A 19,065-nucleotide genomic window follows, 5' to 3' on the forward strand; every position below is an offset into this window, starting at 1 on the left:
TCCTGTGACAGAGTTCTGTCCCTTTTCTGCAACTCTTTCGGTCAAGCAATATGGTCTATAAAAGGCTTTTAGATTGGCCAAGCTTTTTGGGTGGCCCTGAGCTAAAGCAGTGAGTGAGCCTCTCATTCATTCACCCCACAAATAGTTATTGAACCCTTACTCAGCATCAACCACTGTGCTAGATCCTGGGGGTGCAGTGGTGTTATGGGTTGAATTGTGTCTCCCTTAAAAATATATGTTGGAGTTTTAGGCCCCAGTACCTCAGAATGTGACTGTATTTGGAGATGGGCTTCCCTACAGAGGTAATTTAAACAACCAAAAAAGTCTATTCCAGGCAGTCTTACACTGGCAGACAAATGTGTAGTAGGTTTAATCTGGGTCTCTTTTATTTGTTTCTCTTGCAATTCCCTACCTAGTTCTTAAGTAATTACCTGACAGGCAAAGGGGCTGTAATGCCTCCTTTATGTAGGCCTGAACTTTCTTTAAAAAACTGATTATGGAAGGCTAATAAATTAAGATCTTTAACATAAAGTGAGGTGACATTTAAAGCAAAATAAAAGTTATTTAGGATTTTCACATTTGGAAGGAGGAATAACTGCGTTAAGAAGATGAACCTGGAGGTGAATTCAGCAACTGGCAACATGAGAGACTATTCTCTTCCCCCATGACAGTACTTGGCAGCCCAATTGTTGCAGAGCAGAAGCCATTCTTTTAGAAGGTTTCAGAAGCCATCTTGGTTATCTAGTTGAAAAATCACAGTGTTGATAGTTGATTCAGTTGGCATATGAGTCATCTTATATTAGGCCTTTTAAAACTCAACACCCGAAATCTTGGATGCTCAAATTTCAGCTGGATTGACCTTCAAAATCTGGGAAATGTGTCAAATGGTGTTAGCAAGCCAAAAGTCTCACTTTTGTTTTGGTTTCCTACGTGCTCCTCTGAATGGACACAGCTTAGAGTCACAGAGGGCCTTTGCCGTGTGGGCCTGGGTCATTGAGATCTGATCTGTCAGTTACACTGGGTTGTCTAGACGTAGGTGTCGTTGTGGATTGCCTCCAAGGTCATGCAGAGCAAGGGCGGCCAAGTAGGAACAAACCGAACACGCCCTCATTCTGAAGCTGGGAGAGCTCAGCCTGACCTGTGAAGCAGGCAGGGAAGCCCCAACTCCAAATCTTTTGCTTTTCTACACCTAGCACCTTCTGCTCTGCCAAATTTGTCTGAGTTTGGTGCCTTATTTCTGTCCACTGCAGTGGTAGCCATACTTTCCTCTCATAACCTTCTGTTTGTGGGCTCTCTTCAACCTTGAAGGCCTGGAACCTTATTTATATTTGAACTCATTTTTACACACTCTCGTTCAGATTATCTGGGTGATTCCCTGATGCCTGCTGCTGTAAAACTTATATCTCATGCCCAGAATAAAAGCATATCACATTGGGAAACATTTCTATTTTGAGGGGGCCAAATGAGGTACCTAGTCATTGATTCTCGCCAACCCTGTCCTGTATCCCCAGTGTCTGTGTGACCTCTGATGATTAAGGGTTGTAAAAGAGTCTCCAGTCTGGGAAGGGAAGCTCAGGTCCTTCCCGGGATCCAGGCAGCACAGGTTTGAGAATAGCTTGGTGGGTGGGTGAAGGAAGGCCATGGAGTCTTGTACATTGTTGGTGTGCTTAAATATGATGGTGTCAGACTTCTGGTGTTTAAAATAAGGTCTTGAGCCGTATAGATGCATCTTGAACAGCAACAAAGGACAGCATGAAACCTGAAGTTAAAAGTGTTGGCCCAGCCAAGTGGGGTGTCTCACGCCTATAATCCTAGCGCTTTGGGAGGCCGAGGTGGGTGGATCATCTGAGGTCAGGAGTTTGAGACCAGCCTGGACAACATGGTGAAACCCCGTCTCTACTAAAAATACAAAACTTAGCTCGGCGTGGTGGCACACACCTGTAATCCCAGCTACTCGGGAGGCTGAGGAAGGAGAATTGCTTGAACCCGGGAGGTGGAGATTGAAGTGAGCAGAGATCGCACCACTGCACTCCAGCCTGCGCGAAGGGAGTGAGACTTCATCTTAAAAAAAAAAAAAAAAAAAAAAGTGTTGGCCGGGCATGGTGGCTCACACCTGTAATCCCAGCACTTTGGGAGGCCGAGGTAGATGGCTCACCTGAGGTCAGCCTGGTCAACATGGTGAAACCCTGTCTCTACTAAAAATACAAAAAATTAGCTGGGCATGGTAGCGGGAGCGTGTGATCCCAGCTCCTTGGGAGGCTGAGGCAGGAGAATAGCTTGAACCTGGGAGGCAGAGGTTGCAGTGAGCTGAGATCATGCCATTGTACTCCAGCCTGGGCAAGAAGAGTGAAACTCCATCTCAAAAGAAAAAATAAGTATTGCTTGGCAAGGAATGATGTTACATGCTGAGGGTCTGTTTTGTAGTCTCTTTACTGTAAAGCTCTACTTGAATTGATGTACTTGTTCTCATTCTTTCTGTCTTCCTGTCTTCAGTCTTACACGCACTCACACTTACACACACACACACGGCCAGGATTAAGGTAAGTTGAGTAAAACACTTACCCTGGGCACAAAACTTAAGGAGATGCCAAAAAAACCCCACAGTAATCAAGATAAATAATATTTTAATGCAATCTTTTTTAAAAATCAGAATTAATGTTAAAAACCCACGATGCACAGAATATCAAAACTTTAAACAGAGGCAGGATCAGTATTATTGATTTTTCCTTTGCCTCAGGCTCCAATACAGTTTGTCATGGCATGGTACTGTAACTGATCCTGCGTTTATTTAAAATGTTGATGTTTTGTTTATTATGGATTTTCATGTTAATTATGATTTTGAAGATATCACATTAAAATGATGAAGACAAAAATGATTTATCTTGATTACTGTGGTTTCTGGAGCCCCGTTCAATTCTGAGTGCCTCACTGGCCACCCCCAGTCCTGGCCCTGCAGACACAGGAGTCAGACAGACACATATAGACAGACAAGCACAGGTAGACACACACAAACGCCCTCTCTACAGTTCACAGGAATGTCGTTTTCTTAGTGTAAACCATTATGCTGGCCATTATTTTATCTTTTTATCATGCTTTGATGAGTGCAGCTTTATATAGTAGTTCTCTCATGAGAGTCACCTTGACAGGGAATATACATTATATTATTTTCTTTATCTTGATAGCATCTTATCAGCTTATATATAAATTCTGCTTTGGCCCTCAGGAAGGGATCTCTGTTAATATAAACATTTTTCAAACCCTTCAATCCAAAACTCACCTTGTAGATGTTTCCACAGTAGAGGTCCCCTGGGACCTCAGACCTAACAGGCCCCCAAACAAATTCAACATCCCCGCTGTCCCAAGCCTCCAGCATATTTACATCTTTCACCATTCACACAGTTAACCAAATCAGAAACTTGGGACCCTGATCAGCCCTTCCTGCTCCCCTTCCTTCATTAAGCCCTTTCCAATCTGCTTTTGCAGGAGCTTTTGATTTCCCCATCCACTGTCACTGCTGGTTCAGGCATTTTCTCTCTGCTCTCCTCCAAATGGACTAGAGCCTCTTTACCCCACCCCTCTAGACCTCCCATTGCATTGCAGCTGAGGGACATCTTGAAAAGCCAGGCTGGAAGTGCCTGCTGGGTGAGTTGACTCCCTTTGCATGGTTGTTGAAGGGGTGCTGGGGTTTGTGCTTGGATTGAATGTCTTCATGTATCTGGCACTGGTTTAGAGTGGGGGAACACACAGATGGCTCAGCTGACCTCATCCCTCACCGCCCTCCTCTATGCCACCTGCTGCAGCTGCATGACACTCACCAGACGCAGCATTATCCTTTCTAGTCAGTGGTGGAGATGACACATCACTCTGATTCTCTTGGCTTTAGTTAGCCACTCTCCATGTGGTACTTCATGATTGGAAGTGTGTTTAGCTTCACTGTTGCTGAAGCTGGTCCATTTCCACCTGAACCTGTTTTGTTTGGTGCAATTACAGGTTAGCTTAGATTTGGGGGACTAGGAAGAAGACCTAGTAGGAAGAGAGGAGAAATGGAGGGTATTAGAAATGTTCCATCCAGAGGAATTTGTCAAGGCTAGGAGTAGATCTGGAGTTTTCTCAGAGGCCACAGGAGACACCCATTCCAGAAGTCCCTAGAACTGAGAACACAGTTGGCATGGGTGGAAGTTGAAGTCTAAATCTTCACATCAGGAAGCTGGAGAGTTGCTAACCAAAAGGTGTCACATGTAGGGATAAAAGCCAGAGTATAGGATCAGAAATCCCGAAACTAAGGGATAAAAGCAACTGGTAGGAGACCACGAGTGGCCTGAAAAGGGCATTGTGTGATTGCCCAGGTGGGATATGGGGAGGTGGTGTCAGCCACTGGCTTGTGCCTGTCTGGGAGAGGGTGCAGGTCAGCTATGATCAAGGTCTGGGGATAGGATATCTCAGATATGTTAGGTCTGACCCCAAGGTCATAAGGGTCCACTGGGTGAGGGCTGGAAGGGGGGATATTCAGTTGGGTCAGACTGCTAATCTACTACCTGTATCCTTAGAAAATAAGTTTTCTGAGAATCTTCCCTGAACCCTTCTTAAATTCACTGTTAATAAAATATGATTGCCTGCTACAAGGGCTCAGTAGCTTCTCTTGGGAAAAAAGAGAGAATCTGAATGACTATGGTATTTAGCTCGTGCGAATTCCCTAGAGTTGAATGAAAGAGAAACCTGGAACTGCAGTAATGCTGCTTTTCAGCACATTTTGTTATTCTGTAGACCAAGAACTAGATCTTATCTCCCCAAACATAACCATCTATCATATGCATTTCTACATTTTGGATTAGCCATGATAGATGGAGAAGGAGGTAGTGTTGATTCTAAGCGCCACGTTTAAACACCAGAGTTGTTTCCTTTCCTTCTATCATTTTCACAACTCTGATAATTGCATGGTAAATGACTCACTGGCATCAGAATGAGCAAGGGTTTCATAGCTGGACAAGATAGACTGGGCACAGTGTGGGTGTGGACCTGAACTTCACCCTCCTTGGAGGTGGGGGAAGGAGTCTGGGGAGCCCTCATCCCACTGCACTGAGAAGCCTTAACCATTCAAATGGACATGTCCAGCCATTTTGCCCCGGAGGAAATTGGGCCTCCATTTTTCTTGCATGGTTGGGAAGCTTCCTCAGGGGCTTTCAGGGACGTATTTGGCAGGGGGTGGGGCCCTAGTGAGGGATAAGGGAAATGGCATGACCTGCAGCCATACACTTATGCTCTGGGAGAGGAGAGACTGTCCGTCTAGCTCAAAGTTGCATCCTAGGGCCTAGCACAGCACTTGGCACATAGTAGGTGCTCAGCTAATACTTGTTGAATAAATGAGTGGGAACCCTGTATCAGTTTTGTGAACCCAGGCATATTTAATTATGTAAGACTCAGTCTTATCACAAACAAAGTAGGGACATTAACACCTGCCCTAACTTTATTACAGATTGTTGTCAGAAATTGCTTTTTAACCATGTACAAATGTAAGTCATTATAATTAGACTTCCTCTGTAAAAGAAGCACACTGCTTTATGAATACCATAAAAATGCAGCAGATGTCAGAAGAGAAAAATTATCCAATACGGGATGATAAATCCTTGATGAGCCAGAGTGCTCAGAGAACAAGGTGTTCTAGCTAACTGAATTTCTGTTTAAGTAGGAAGTAAACAGAAAGTCATTTGTTTCAATCCACAGTGATATTCCAATTCCTTGTGCTAGGAAGAACAAACTGATCATAGTACCCCATGAACAATGAAGGCTACTGCTGCATCTTTTGGCCATTGTTCTTAACATCATTTCTTCTATGCTATAAAAATCGCTGAATGAGGACAAAGTGGAGACATGTTTCTGCCATCCTGTGGACAGGCTTCGGTATAATGCTTTTTGAGTATTAAAAACACAAAGTGTTGAGGAGGGTGGGACTAGGCAGGGCAGAATCATCTGATTGTAAGGTAGCTCTTATATGATATTAGGGCAGTCCAATACTCAAACTCCAAAGAGCATCATTGCTGTTCTGTTTTGTTTTTCAGTCAGCAAACATTTATTATGTACCCACTATATGGGAGGCAATGGGCTAGGTTCTGGGTTTACAACTATGAAATTGGCCCGGGCACAGTGGCTCACACCTGTCATCCCAGCACTCTGGGAGGCCGAGGCAGGTGGATTACCTGAGGTCAGGAGTTAGAAACCAGCCTGGCCAACATGATAAAACCCCATCTCTACTAAAAATACAAAAATTAGCTGGGCATGGTGGCACGTGCATGTAATCCCAGCTACTCGAGAGGCTGAGGCAGGAGAATTGCTTGAACCCAGGAGGCAGATGTTGCAGTGAGCTGAGTTCATGCCACTCAGTCCAGTCTGGGTGACAGAGCAAGACTCTATCTCAAAACGACAACAACAAAACAAAAAACAAAATAAAACTATGAAAATGACATGGTCCCTACACTCTACAAATCAACACAATGCCAAGGGAAATTTTTGTTGTCTTATTGCTCTAAGATCTAAGAGAGGTTTTTTCATCATCTTATTGTGCTGTGGTTAGTGAGATGGTAGGGCTGATCACAGGATGCCAGATAAGCATGGAAGTATGTTCAGCTGGCCTCCTGGCAGGGAAGAGGGGACACACCTGTCAGGTGTGGCCCACCTCTCAGGAGATGATGATACTCAGGTGGGCCAGGGTGTGGTGCTGGGTGACTGGCTGGATTTAGAGCCAGTTGCTCTGGGTTTTGGAGAAGGACTCTAAGCCCAAGAGGTAGTAGAGTCACGAGCAGGGAAGCCAAGGCGCACACAGCAATGTCTAGATTAGGCTGGGGGCATGGAGATCAGATCTGGCCAGACACGTGATGCCTGGGCCATCAGATACCAGGACCCCTCAACTCCACTTAACATCATGTTTATTCATTCAAGCATTCCTTCAGTAACTTAAAGCTTTGAATGTCTGTTCCCTCAACTGCGATTTGGGGAAAATAATGTAATAAACATACACTGTGCCTGGCACATATTTGGTACCCAAGAGTGGTAGCTGGATACCTAACCTCTTTTAATTTTAAACTATTTTCCTTTTTCTCTTCTTGCAGCTGTCATTCTTCACCTTCTCATGCTCCAAGGGGGATGTTTTGTTGTCTTATAGCCAGAATCTTTTTCCTTTTGCAGCATCACTATATGGTACATTTTCTCTTTCTCATGTGTAAGAAACCAGAGGGGAAGGAAGAGGCTGTGAGAGAACAATTGTGAGATTCGCCTGGTGACATGCTTTTGATAAGAATATGGAAGATGAACTTAATTTCCATCTTAGAAAGGATGTAAATGCCTGAATCTAATATGTTCTTAATGAATTTCCTTCATTAGGAAAAGTATTTCGAAAGGGATTCCCCAAACTGAAAAGAAGAAAAGTTTTAAAATATATTTTTAAAAATTATATTGATACCATACCAGCTTCTGAGTGAAGAGGGACACTTCCATTCTCATGGAAGAGTCTAGTGGACATTTTTTGTTTCTTGGCTTTAATATCGAAACCCCCAAACTTCCTGCTGACACTTCAATCTTCCTTTGTGGAAATGCCCTTTTGTGTGTGAGTTGACATGAGAGCAATTCCCAGAATATGCCTCACATTGTGGGACCTGGGTGTCCAGATTCTTCCTCCCTACTGCTCGTTGTCATGTTCAATGGCCAAGCGTGTGACCTAAAGGCCAAGAGTGTGATCTTAGAGCCAGGCTCATGACTAAGCCCCACCAATCAAAAACCATTTCTGGGACTTTGACTCTTCAACAAGTAAGACAATGGAGAGGAAGCATTTCAGAGCCAGGTTCATTGCTGGTTGCCTGGAGTGCCAGGTCCATGGGGGTCCCAGCCACAGGACTCTCACTTCTGGCCCTCAGTGCTCCTTTGGTTCCTGCCATTGCCCAAACCTAATCCTTCAGCATCCCTTTGATCCTGTGAGTTGTCCTGATTTCTTTCTAATTTTTTTTCTTTTCTGCTCAAGTTAGTAAGAATTAAACTACTATAGCATCGCGTTTCAGTGCTACATTGGTGATAAGGAAAAATCAGGTGGAGAGGTTAATCCTTTATTTTTTTTTTCAAATATCTCTTAAAACAACTGTTCTTAAGACCTCCTGGATTGCATCAATTCAGTGATTTGGCTGGAGAAGGTGAAGAGTTTGATCCTGTTTTAGGGTGTTAGTCAGTGAAATGTTGGTTAGGGAGATCCCAGAGCCTTCTGTATCTTATCTCTTTCCTGAAATTCTCCACCTCTAAAAAGATAAAGGTTTCAAGCCATTAGTGTGGATCTTTGCATTAACTTATTGACCTTTTAATTATTTCTTTATCTTTGGCTGAATAAGCTCTAAATAGAGCTTATTTAAGTAAATACTTTAAAATAAGTGTAAAGTGCCAAGACACTGAGGTTTACAAAATGACCACCGCTCATGTGATCCAAGTTGGTCTACAGATGGAGGTTATTATGAACATGCATATGTGTTGAATGAATCAGCCCACTGCAGAAGAGAGAGTAGGAGGAGGTCTCGGCAGAGGCGGAAATATTGGTCAGCGTTTGCTCTTTTAATGGTACTTGGCTTCCTCCTACTCCAAACCCTGTCACCCTTGGATGATGTTTCTGAGAATAAAATATAGCAACGTGTAAGTAAGATGGTGATGGGTTGGGTCTCAAATACAATATTTCTGAGGTCTCTTTAGGTGAACTAAAGTTCAGGAATCAGAAGGAAAAAATAATAATCAAGGTAAAGGACTTCAACATAAATAAATTCAACAGAAAATTATTGATGCCGTATTCTGGGCCAGACACTTTGCCAAGCCCAGAGGGTATGGAGATGAAGAATGACCAGTTCTTGTCCTCAAGGAGCTTAGAATCTGCTGTAACTTGCAAGTGTGGGTGAAGTTGATTTGTGCTACATAATCACTTCAGACCAGAGGAGATGCAGGGCTGGAGGTGGCTCACATAGAAGTACTCATAGTTATGCCACCCCAGACCTGGCATGCCTTCAGTTCTGACCACAATTGATTGTCCACCAACCATGGATCCTGTAGGGTCAGTCAATAGATTTGTGAGTAAAAGAGACAAGAAGACAGGAGGAAGACAAAGTGAGAAAATAACTGCAGAGCAGTAAAGAGCCAGCTCTGAAATGGGGAAGAATGAAAAGCAGAATCAAAGGTCAAAGATTCCAAAATGTCTAATCTCTGGACTGATGCCATCTTGATTTTTTTTATCATCTATCACAAAATGAGAAGAATAAAGACAATGTAGTATTTTACATCATAAAATACCTTTGGTGACCTTAGACCCGTGTATCAGTCTAAGGTCACCAAAGGTCTCATGTGGGAAAGACTGTCAATTTAGTTTAGGAATATCTTCTTCCTAATTTGAAACACCAGCTATTTCAAGATAGCAAGCCATGCAACTGGTGAAATTACAAAGTTGACAGCTCCATGAGAATCCCCACAATGCATTATCCAAGTCTGCCAAATCTACAAGTCGGGAACCGTTGATTGAATGAGAAGTTAGGGCACAGTTCCTACTACCTGAGGTACTTCTGCTCTTCTGAAGACGGAGGCATTTCTCAGGGTGGAAGAAACAGCCCTGGATTCCTCAAGTAGAAAATGAAGAGGAACTGGCAGATGAGATTCTGAAACCAACTTCCTTCACAGCCTGCAAGTGTGATATGTTCAACCCATTAGAGATTCTAATTTCAGGGGAAGCCAGCCTGTGGGCAAAGGGTCAGACCACTGTTTATGCCTCAGAGTGGAAGAGCGGAGGAAAGGAATGGGTGAGTCAAGATACCTCATTCCCTCCCACAGGAGTTAGAAGGAATTCCTATCTTCCTCAGCAACCTCACCCACCAACCAGCTACAGGAAAGACTAGAAAACCACTCCAATAACTGGTGGGGAAAGTTGCCTTAACTTTCTAAGATAGAGTTAATATTAATTCTTCGTCTCAAGTAAGGAACTCTAAGTCAGTGAGCTTTCACCTCAAGACTTCTTCCTGGAGGCTGCAGAAGTGAACAGCGCTTTCCTTGGGTCACTGACAGGGGCCCTGAAGAAATGCTGTTGGTCTGAGGGAGAAGATCCATGAGGCTTCTCACATTGCACTGGAGAAGACTTATGCTGCCCTCTTCTTTTTCCATGATACGTCCAACTTAACCATAGGTTAAAAGCATCATACTGCCTTTTTCTGCAGGAGAAGACTATTGTATTAGTGTTGCCTTATTAATATTAATCAGTGCTGTGGACTGAATCATGTCTCTCTGCCCTCCCTTCCAATTCATACACTGAGGTCCTTACCTCTGGTGTGACTTAATTTGGAGATAGGACCTTTAAGGAGGTAATTAAATGAAGTCAAAAGGGTAGAGCCATAGATGGCCCTACTAATCCTATGGAAATCTCTGCTTCCCTGTCTCTACCATGTGAGGATACAGTGAGAAGGCTGCCATCTACAAGCCAGGGAGAGAGCCCTACCCAGAAATGGTATCAGCTGGCACCTTGATCCTGGTCTTCCCAGCTTCCAGATATGTGAGAAACCAATTTCTGTTGTTTCAGCCACCCAGGCTGTGGTATTTTGTGATAGCATCCCAAGCAGACCAATACAATTGATAATTATCACACAAATTGACATTTATTCTTTAGGAATAAAAATTTACCCCGAGGAAGTGGTTGAAGTCTCTGTGGCTACCACATTGCTATTCAGAAGGAGAAGGGTACTAATACCATTCATATTTTTACCTACTTGCTAAGTATGATGCTAATAATTTTATATGCACTAGAGATAGGAAGCAGTGGGTCAGAGGGATTATGGAACTTGCCCAAGGTCACAGAGCCAATAAGTAGAAGGTTCTGACCTGCTAGGTTTGCTGGGCTCAGAAGCCAGGCTGTCCCTGTTTGCCTTGCCTCTTGTACCATCTGAGCCTGCATCCGACTGAGCTCTTTTCACCTTCCTCATCTAAGCTCCTGCTTTTACTGTAGCAATTAATATCACCTAATAAACTTGTGAAGGTTCTTTTGAAGGTTCACTAAGATCCATTGTTTATGTGATCCCAATTTTGCAAGAGCAAAGAAAAACCAAATGAAAATATGTATTAAATAAAGCTTATGTTGCATTAAAAAATATCATCATCAAATGGTAATTGTGGTTATTTCTGAATAGTAGGATAATAACTGATTTTATTTTATTTTTTACCTTTTTTGACACTTTTATTTTACACTCTTTTGTAATTATAAAAAAATTTTGTAATTATAAAAAAAATCTTCATAATGAAAAGCAAGATGCACTGTCCCCATCCCATGGCATTTGTGTGCCATGCCACAGCACAGGAGGATTGGATGGCTCCTCATCTGAAAGCCTGAGCAGCAAGGTCAGGGTGCCAGAGACCCACAGAAGAAAATGGCAGGAGCTGGCCCCAGAAAGTCCCATGATAGAGGGGTTGGGGCAGGGAGGAGACGATGACACTGATTCAGTTCCAAACCTGACTGGGAAAACATGAAAATTATGACCATCTGGAGCCTCAGTGACTGGAGGTCAGGTGCGAGGTGATCTTTGGCCAGGGCTTCCATGGCTGTGACTCCAGCTCAGACACCACCTCCTTGGGTGCCCCCATCTTTTCTCTGTGCTGAGACATGGGAGAAAGAACCACACCTTCTTGTGACCTTTAGATGACCCAGTGACTTAAGTGGGATGGCCACTGTCAAAGTGACAATGCCAAATAACAGAGAGTTCCACAGAAGCCAGCCCATATCTGTGCAGATCTGACTTTATTAAAGAGTAAAGGCGTGAAAGGCAAATTCCCTGTTTGTGCTCCAGAGAGTGTGTGGCCAAGAAGGGTGAAATTCTCCATGATTTTCTTGGCAACGATCAGCTGTTTTTCCCCTCTTAGATCTTCTGAAGTGCCATTTTTGGCAAAGGTGCATGAGAGAAATATTATATGTTGAGGAAAAGGAAACAGGAGGGTTCCTACTGCCCCCAGTTTCATAATGAAAATCTGTGAACAGTCGGGGGCTACGGTTTCTTTAGAGAAAACTTGGTGAATGAAAGCTTCTTTGAAGTGCTAGAATATTCTGGACAGGATCTTGCTAATTAGGAAGTAAAAGCCCTATTGTGTTTTTTCCAGGGAAATTTTGGAGGCAGGCTGTGACCTGAAAAGAGTAGTGCTTCTAGAAGCAGTCACAGCTTTTACCGAGTCCAGGCACTCTCCTGAGCTATTTGTTGATGTTGGAGGAGTGTTTTGAGGGAATTACATATTTTGTGAATAGTAGGATATTCTCCATAAATTTGTCTACTTTTTTTTTTTGTTTTTAACATGGAGTCTCACTCCGTCACCCAGGCTAAAGTGCAGTGGCACGATCTCAGCTCACTGTAACCTCCACCTCCCGGGTTCAAGCAATTCTCCTACCTCAGCCTCCTGAGTAGCTGGGACTACAAGTGTGTGCCACCACGCCTGGCTAATTTTGTATTTTTAGTAGAGACAGGGTTTCACCATGTTGGCCAGGCTGGTCTTGAACTCCTGGTCTTGTGATGCACCCACCTCAGGCCTCCCAAAGTGCTGGGAATACTGGCGTGAGCCACTGTGCTCAACTACAATTTGTCCACTTTTGACATTAGTTTTTTTCTGATTCTTAGAAGGCAGGGACTCTGTTCTGTTTGTCTATTTGCTCCTTCAACAACAATTATTACACATTCATGATGTGAACCACTCTGTGCTACACACTGAGAATACACACACACATGCACGCACACACACACACATACATACTGCCTCATATATATGTATGGCTATATTAAACATATTTTCGGTATGTATGCTATAGATATGTATACAGTAGTGGGCTGAGTGCTGGCCTCCCAAAAGATAGATCCATGTCCTAATCCCGAGAACCTCTGAATGTGACCTTAATTGGAAAAAGATTCTTGGCTTATGTAATTAAGTTAGGGATATTGAGGTGAAATCATCCTTGATTAAATTCAGTGCAATTGTCCTTATAGGAGGCACACAGAGAAGACAGACACAGAAAAGAAGACAGTGTGACCACAGAGGCAGAGATTGGGGTGATGCAGCCACAAGGGAAGGGATGCTTGACTTGTGAGCTACCAGAAGCTGGAAGGGGCAAGGAATGGGTTCTCCTCTAGAGCCTCTGGAGGGGATGTGGCCCTGCAAACACTGATTTTAGACTTCTAGTCTCCAGAAGAGTGAGGAAATAATTTTTTGTTGTTTTAAACCAGCCAGTTTGCAGTACACTAATTGGTTGCAGCAGCCACAGGAGATGAATGCACACAAATACACACACACACACGCATACATATGTTATATATATGAGAGCACAAGGCAGACAAAAAGGTTCCTGCTCTCATTGGACAATGAAACATCGTAGTTCACAGGCATCAAACACATAATTGAAATAAAGAGCAGTGAGGGTTATGACAGAGGAAGAACAGGGATCTTCTGGGAACATATGAGAAAACCTTACTCTTAGGTCAGGCAAGTCTTCCGCAAAGAGAGGACATTTAAATTGAAACTAGAAGGTCAATAAGAGAATCTGCCACTTATTGAGCATGTGCTTTGCACCACATGATGTGTTCAGTGCTTTGCATAAGTTATCTCATTTAAATCTCTTAAGGTAGACACAACTATTTTATCCACGTTACAGACAGAGAAATGAAGACTTGGAGACATGGAGAATGAATTATTCAAAATTGCACACCTAGGAAGGGTTAGGTCTGGGATCCAATCCCAGGTGCTCTGACTCTGGAGCCTTGACTTTTCATCGTTATTCCCCACTTCTCTTTAGTCTATGGGAAGATGAAGAATAGGATTGAGCCTGGCTTTCTAAGCAAAAGCAGTGAGCAGGGGCCCTGGCACATGTGATCTGTACAGTAACTACTTTTCACATGAATGACTCCATCGAAGTTCACCTCTTATTTTGGAAAAGGAGAGCTTGTAGCAAAAGGACTGATCTCTTTCACAAATGATGTCTTGGTCTGTGTCCCTCCAGAAGCAGATACTAAGATAAGGACATTAATGGAGGTGATCCCAGGAAACACTGGTAGGAGAGTGGGAAAGTGAGGCAGGGAGGAAGGGCAGCCAAGATAAGGGTTCATCATCAAGCAAGTTACTACTGGGAATCTAAAGCTTAGTCCTGCTGTGGATCTTTGGGAGCCAGCATAGAGCACACCCTGGGGTAGAAAGTACCAATATCCGTTCATTTATTTGTTGAGGGCTATTCATGGGGAGCATAATTCCCTTGTACTTTTGGCCTACAAAGTAGCAGCAAAGGCCTTCTGTCAGAGAAACACAGGTGCATTTCTCTGGGAGCTTGTAATTTGGGCTAGGGACCCTGAGATAAGGAGGAAATGGGGCCATGGGAGAGTACTAAGAACATCAACTAAGGTGGTTGGAAGGATTCACTTTCTACCTTCCTGGTTCTAAAGTTGCGCATGGAGAAAGAGGTTGGGAATTCTTTCCCAGAGATGTCAAGCATCTAAACTAGGCATTTTGTCTCTGGGGAGCCTGAGTCTCCCAGCTCAAACCCAAATTCAGTCAAAAGCCCTGCAACAACGAGCAGCTAGATCAATTCTATGTTTTCTTCTTTCTTCTCTCCTGTATTATTGAGTTATGTTTATTGTGTCTTGAACATTGCCTCCATTTCAGGTGAAATATTACAGAGAAATAGGCAACTGTGTTAGGGGTTTATATGGTTTGGGTGTGTCCCCACCCAAATTTCATCTTGAATTCCCACATGGTGTGGGAGGGACCCGGTGGGAAGTAATTGAATCATGGGGGCAGGTCTTTCCTGTGTTGTTCTAGTGATAGTGAATAAGTCTCACAAGATCTTATGGTTATTATCAGGTGGAGTTTTCCTGCACAAGCTCTCTTTGCTTGCTGCCATCCATGTAAGATGTGACTTGCTCCTCCTTGCCTTCCACCATGATTGTGAGACTACCCCAGCCACATGGAACTGTAAGTCCAATTAAAGCTCTTTCTTTTCTAAATTGCCCAGTCTTAAGTATGTCTTTATCAGCAGCATGAAAACAGGGGTGGGGGTGGATGGGCCATAAGCTAGGGAAACATAGATTAGCGGAAGAACCCTACACATGGAAGTCACCTTAGACTCCCAAATCCTGTGATACAAGTTTAGCATTGGAAAAAAAAAATCTTTCCTTGTTTCTTTTCTTTGGAGGATAGGGGCTGAAGGGGAGCTGAAGCCAAGCATCTCCTTGCATATCTCAAGTTCAGTGACAGAAGAGCTTTTGGACCCTGCATACCTTTTAAAAGCAGTTACCTTGGCTTTCATAAAATTGAATGTGAACGTAGGTCCTCTTTGTGTAGAGAATTGTTACCAAATCCTCCCAGAGGAGAACAAGCACATGATGAGAGCTTAAATAGAGGGAAATGGATCTCTCCGCTCTCTCACACTGGTGGCAGAGGTCTCTTTCTCAAAGGAAATAAGGCCCCAGAGAAATTAACTGTTTGGGGAAGGAAGGAGAGAAATATTTTCTTTACCAATCCAAGAACCCTCAATATCCATAGAAAGGGGGTCATTTTCAGAGGCTTCCAAGGAATTTCCGGATGGGGAGGTGTAACAACATCTCTGTAATCCCCCCTAAGGATAAAATGAAATAAACCCAAATCTTTGGCAGAAGTAATTGCAGTGAGCAGATTCAGAGTTGTTTCTCAAATTGGGGGCCAGGGATACCTGGGAGGTGTTGAGGTTGAAGCTGTCAGAATGTCAATGTATTGCCTAATGGCAGTAGCAAGTCTGACACAAACCATCCTGCTCAGGAGTAGGGGCATAGGGAAAAAAGCCTATGGGGAAACAGGATGACAGGTGCTAACTGGAAGAACTGGGGAATAAAAGAACTAGAGATGTGCTGCTCTCACCTGGTGAGCAAACGAGGTGTCCAGCACTATAAAGTCTATGCTTTATAACTATGTTTTAAAATAGTTATAAATTTCTATAAAGTTAATAGAAAATTTGAGGTATGGTAACACCAGCACAGCAGGAGGTGACTACTATTGAAAAGAAAGTGTGTTACTCACAGATCCCAAGAGAAGGGGTATGCCATGTCATGGGGGGTGCACAGGTCAGTTAAGGGGTCAGTCAGGAGGCAGAGGTGGGACAGCACTGGGGGCAGAGGCCTTCACTGTGTTTTTGTGAAAAGGAACAGGCAAGGCAGGGTAAGCAGGCTGAGGATTGGCTGACTGGAACAATTTCAGCAGGATCTGGGGCACAAGGACTGTCCCTAGTTGTCTGGTACCTGGCCCTGGGGTGATTAGGTCAGGTGGATGGTAGCCTGGAGTGTGAGAGGCCTATAAAGGAGATGGCTGGCCCTCTGGAGTGGTTGGTTTGTATTTAAAAGTGCTCTGTGCTGAGTCATTTACTATCTCTAGGAATTGGCTAACCCTGGGAGGGGTCGTCTCTTTAGGGTGAGCAAAGCCCCAGATGTCAAAGCATCAGAATACAGAAAACAAAAGACATTGTTAATACAGCAAAACAGCTGGAAGGTGGTCAGCACTATTTCTTTTTTATTTTTCTTTTTGATCCTTTGGTAAAAGGTTAAAATACTTTGTATTTTCAGTCATGGCTTCTGTTGGCCACACAGACCAGCCCTAGTGTATCTACTCATGATGGGAAGTGGTGATGTTTGCCCCGAGCCTCACTGGGAACAGAATTTGAAATCTTTCTCAGGAGAAGGCCTCATATGCATACGTACAAAATCTTATTCATTAATAATAAGCTCCAATGGAGACTTTTAATCATGTTTGTAAGGGCTGCCATTTCAAAGCAACCCATTAGAACCAAAGCCTTCATTATTTGAGAGATGTTTTTATGGGAAGTCTGTTGATATCACACTTTGAAAGTGAATTAATGATGAGCTTGGGTAAATTGAATATTCAAAAAGAAGTCAAGGAAGGCCCCCATGGGAAATATGGCATATAGTGTGGTAGTAAATGGGGTTCCTGTCTCATCCTCGTAGGTTGCAGCTCTGAACTCTGGTTCCCCTCTCTCTCTCGGGTTGCTCTGCCAAGAAGAGACCAGTTGAAGAATAACACTGTATTTCACTATATGGCATTGTTATTACTTCTATTTGCATATTAATGTTCTAGAATCAGATGGCAGTGCAACTACATACATGACACAAGGGAGTATAGGAAGAAGGAGCAGGTGGTTTACTACAGGACACAGATTCCTGTGTTTGATCTAAAAAATAAAAAGGCAGTAAATACAAAATGTTTTTAAACAAGAGAAGCTTTAAACCTCAATGGGCTTTGGTTCTTGGGCTTGTTAGAACAGTTTGGTCTTTGAAACACTGAGTGAGCTCTCAGGGAGAGCCGAGCACTTGGAAGCAGAAGCACATGCATTGCAAAGCCAGTGCTGGCTCTGAGCGCTGAGGGTATCCTGGTGCAGTGCAGCCTCCAGAAAATGGAGCCAGCAGTTCACTTGTGTCCAAAAGTCTGATGCTTACATTGCAAAAGTTCTCTCGGGTCATCTCATACAAAGCAACCCTCTTCAACTCTGGGTCCTTGGACTGGGCTAATCCTACCCGTTTTAGCCTCTGAGGGCTGCTGATAGGGAGACTCTACCTTCTCCCTCTTAAATACCGCTGCCTGGGCAGACTTCATGGGGATAGCTGGAGCTGAATCCTTCATGATGGCTTTTTGCCACCACTGCTGGTCTTGTCACAGGCTCCCACTCCTTCTTGTCAGCACTACTCCTCTAAGTGCAGAGTGAACGCTGGTGTGATATGGTAAGAGGGAGAACTTTCATAATTTGCAAGAGAAAACATTCTCACTCTTACTTGTTCAAAAGCAGACATTGTGGGATGAGGAGAGGGAGAACAGTAAGAAGGGCTGGTCCACTCTGCTCGGAGTTTTCAGCAGCACAAAGCCACCCAACTACCCACGGCCCATCTACATAAACCCTCATCACCTGCGGGTGTTCACAGTGTTATTCTTTAACAACGCAGAAAATGGGCAGAAGAGAACATGGAACTGCTAAAGTTTTCATTTTGTCATATGAAAATTAAAAAAAAATTTTTCTACTCTTCCCATCATTTCACATAAAAATGGGCATTGTAATACCAAAAGCGTTAATTCATTGTCTTACATTTTCTCATTTACTCACTGTCTGGTGAAAATGTTGGCACAGCAAATGTTGACAATGTTGCTAGGCTAGACAGAAATAATGATGACGTCTCTTTATTGAGCGCTTACTGGATACTAGGTGCTGTCTAAGCACTTACACATGCTATCTCATTTTTCCCTTTTAAAGTTATTTAGTGGCTCCCTTTGGTCTCTTGCAGTGATGGCAAATTCTCATTTCTGTTAACTTGGATCCACTGATAGTGCCCTGTCTGTGGCACTGTGTTAGTAAGGATCATGAGGATGAACAGAGGCTCAGCTGGAAAGAGCCTGGATTGATGAACAATGCCTGACAGGAGGTTGGGGAGAGAGGGGACAAGATGCAGGGAGGGAAGGGGACGCAGGGGAGGGTAGGAAGTGTGGATATTTGCCACCCCATAACCCTCTAAAAAAAGTTTAAGATCAGCGGGCTTGGTGGCTCACGCCTGTAATCCCAGCACTTGGGAAGCTGAGGCGGTCTGATCATGAGGTCAGGAGATCGAGACCATCCTGGCCAACATGGTGAAACTCCGTCTCAACTAAAAATACAAAAAATTAGCCTGGCGTGGTGGCACGTGCCTGTAGTCCCAGTTACTTGGGAGGCTGAGGCAGGAGAATTGCTTGAACTCAGGAGGTGGAGGTTGCGGTGAGCAGAGATTGCGCCACTGCTCTCCAGCCTGGGCGACAGAGCGAGACTCCGTCTCAAATAAAAAAAAAAAAAAGTTCAAGATCCTTAGTAGGTAAGTCAGGCCCTTTACTATCTGACTTTTCTTTCCCTTCCAGACTTGCTTCCAGCCCCCTGTCTTTAAATATGGTGCCAGCACTTCTCCAACTGTAAGGTGCCCAGAAATATCCAGGGGATCTCTTAACATGCACATTCTTATTCATAGGTCTGAGGTGGGGTCTGAGAGTCTGCAT

The 19,065-nt window shown here is 43.7% G+C and overlaps 1 long non-coding RNA gene across 1 annotated transcript in view; it reads left to right on the forward strand.

Moving 5' to 3' along the window:
* The window catches only part of LOC129398409 (uncharacterized), a 38,349-nt gene that overhangs the window by 6,853 nt on the left and 12,431 nt on the right, over window positions 1-19,065 (forward strand). Inside the window, exon 2 of the long non-coding RNA XR_008626197.1 lies at window positions 14,875-14,985. This is a non-coding gene — a long non-coding RNA (uncharacterized LOC129398409). The remainder of the gene's footprint in view (window positions 1-14,874; window positions 14,986-19,065) is intronic.

This window comes from Pan paniscus, chromosome 6 (assembly GCF_029289425.2).
Source record: "Pan paniscus chromosome 6, NHGRI_mPanPan1-v2.0_pri, whole genome shotgun sequence".
In the NCBI taxonomy this organism is placed as follows: domain Eukaryota; kingdom Metazoa; phylum Chordata; class Mammalia; order Primates; family Hominidae; genus Pan; species Pan paniscus.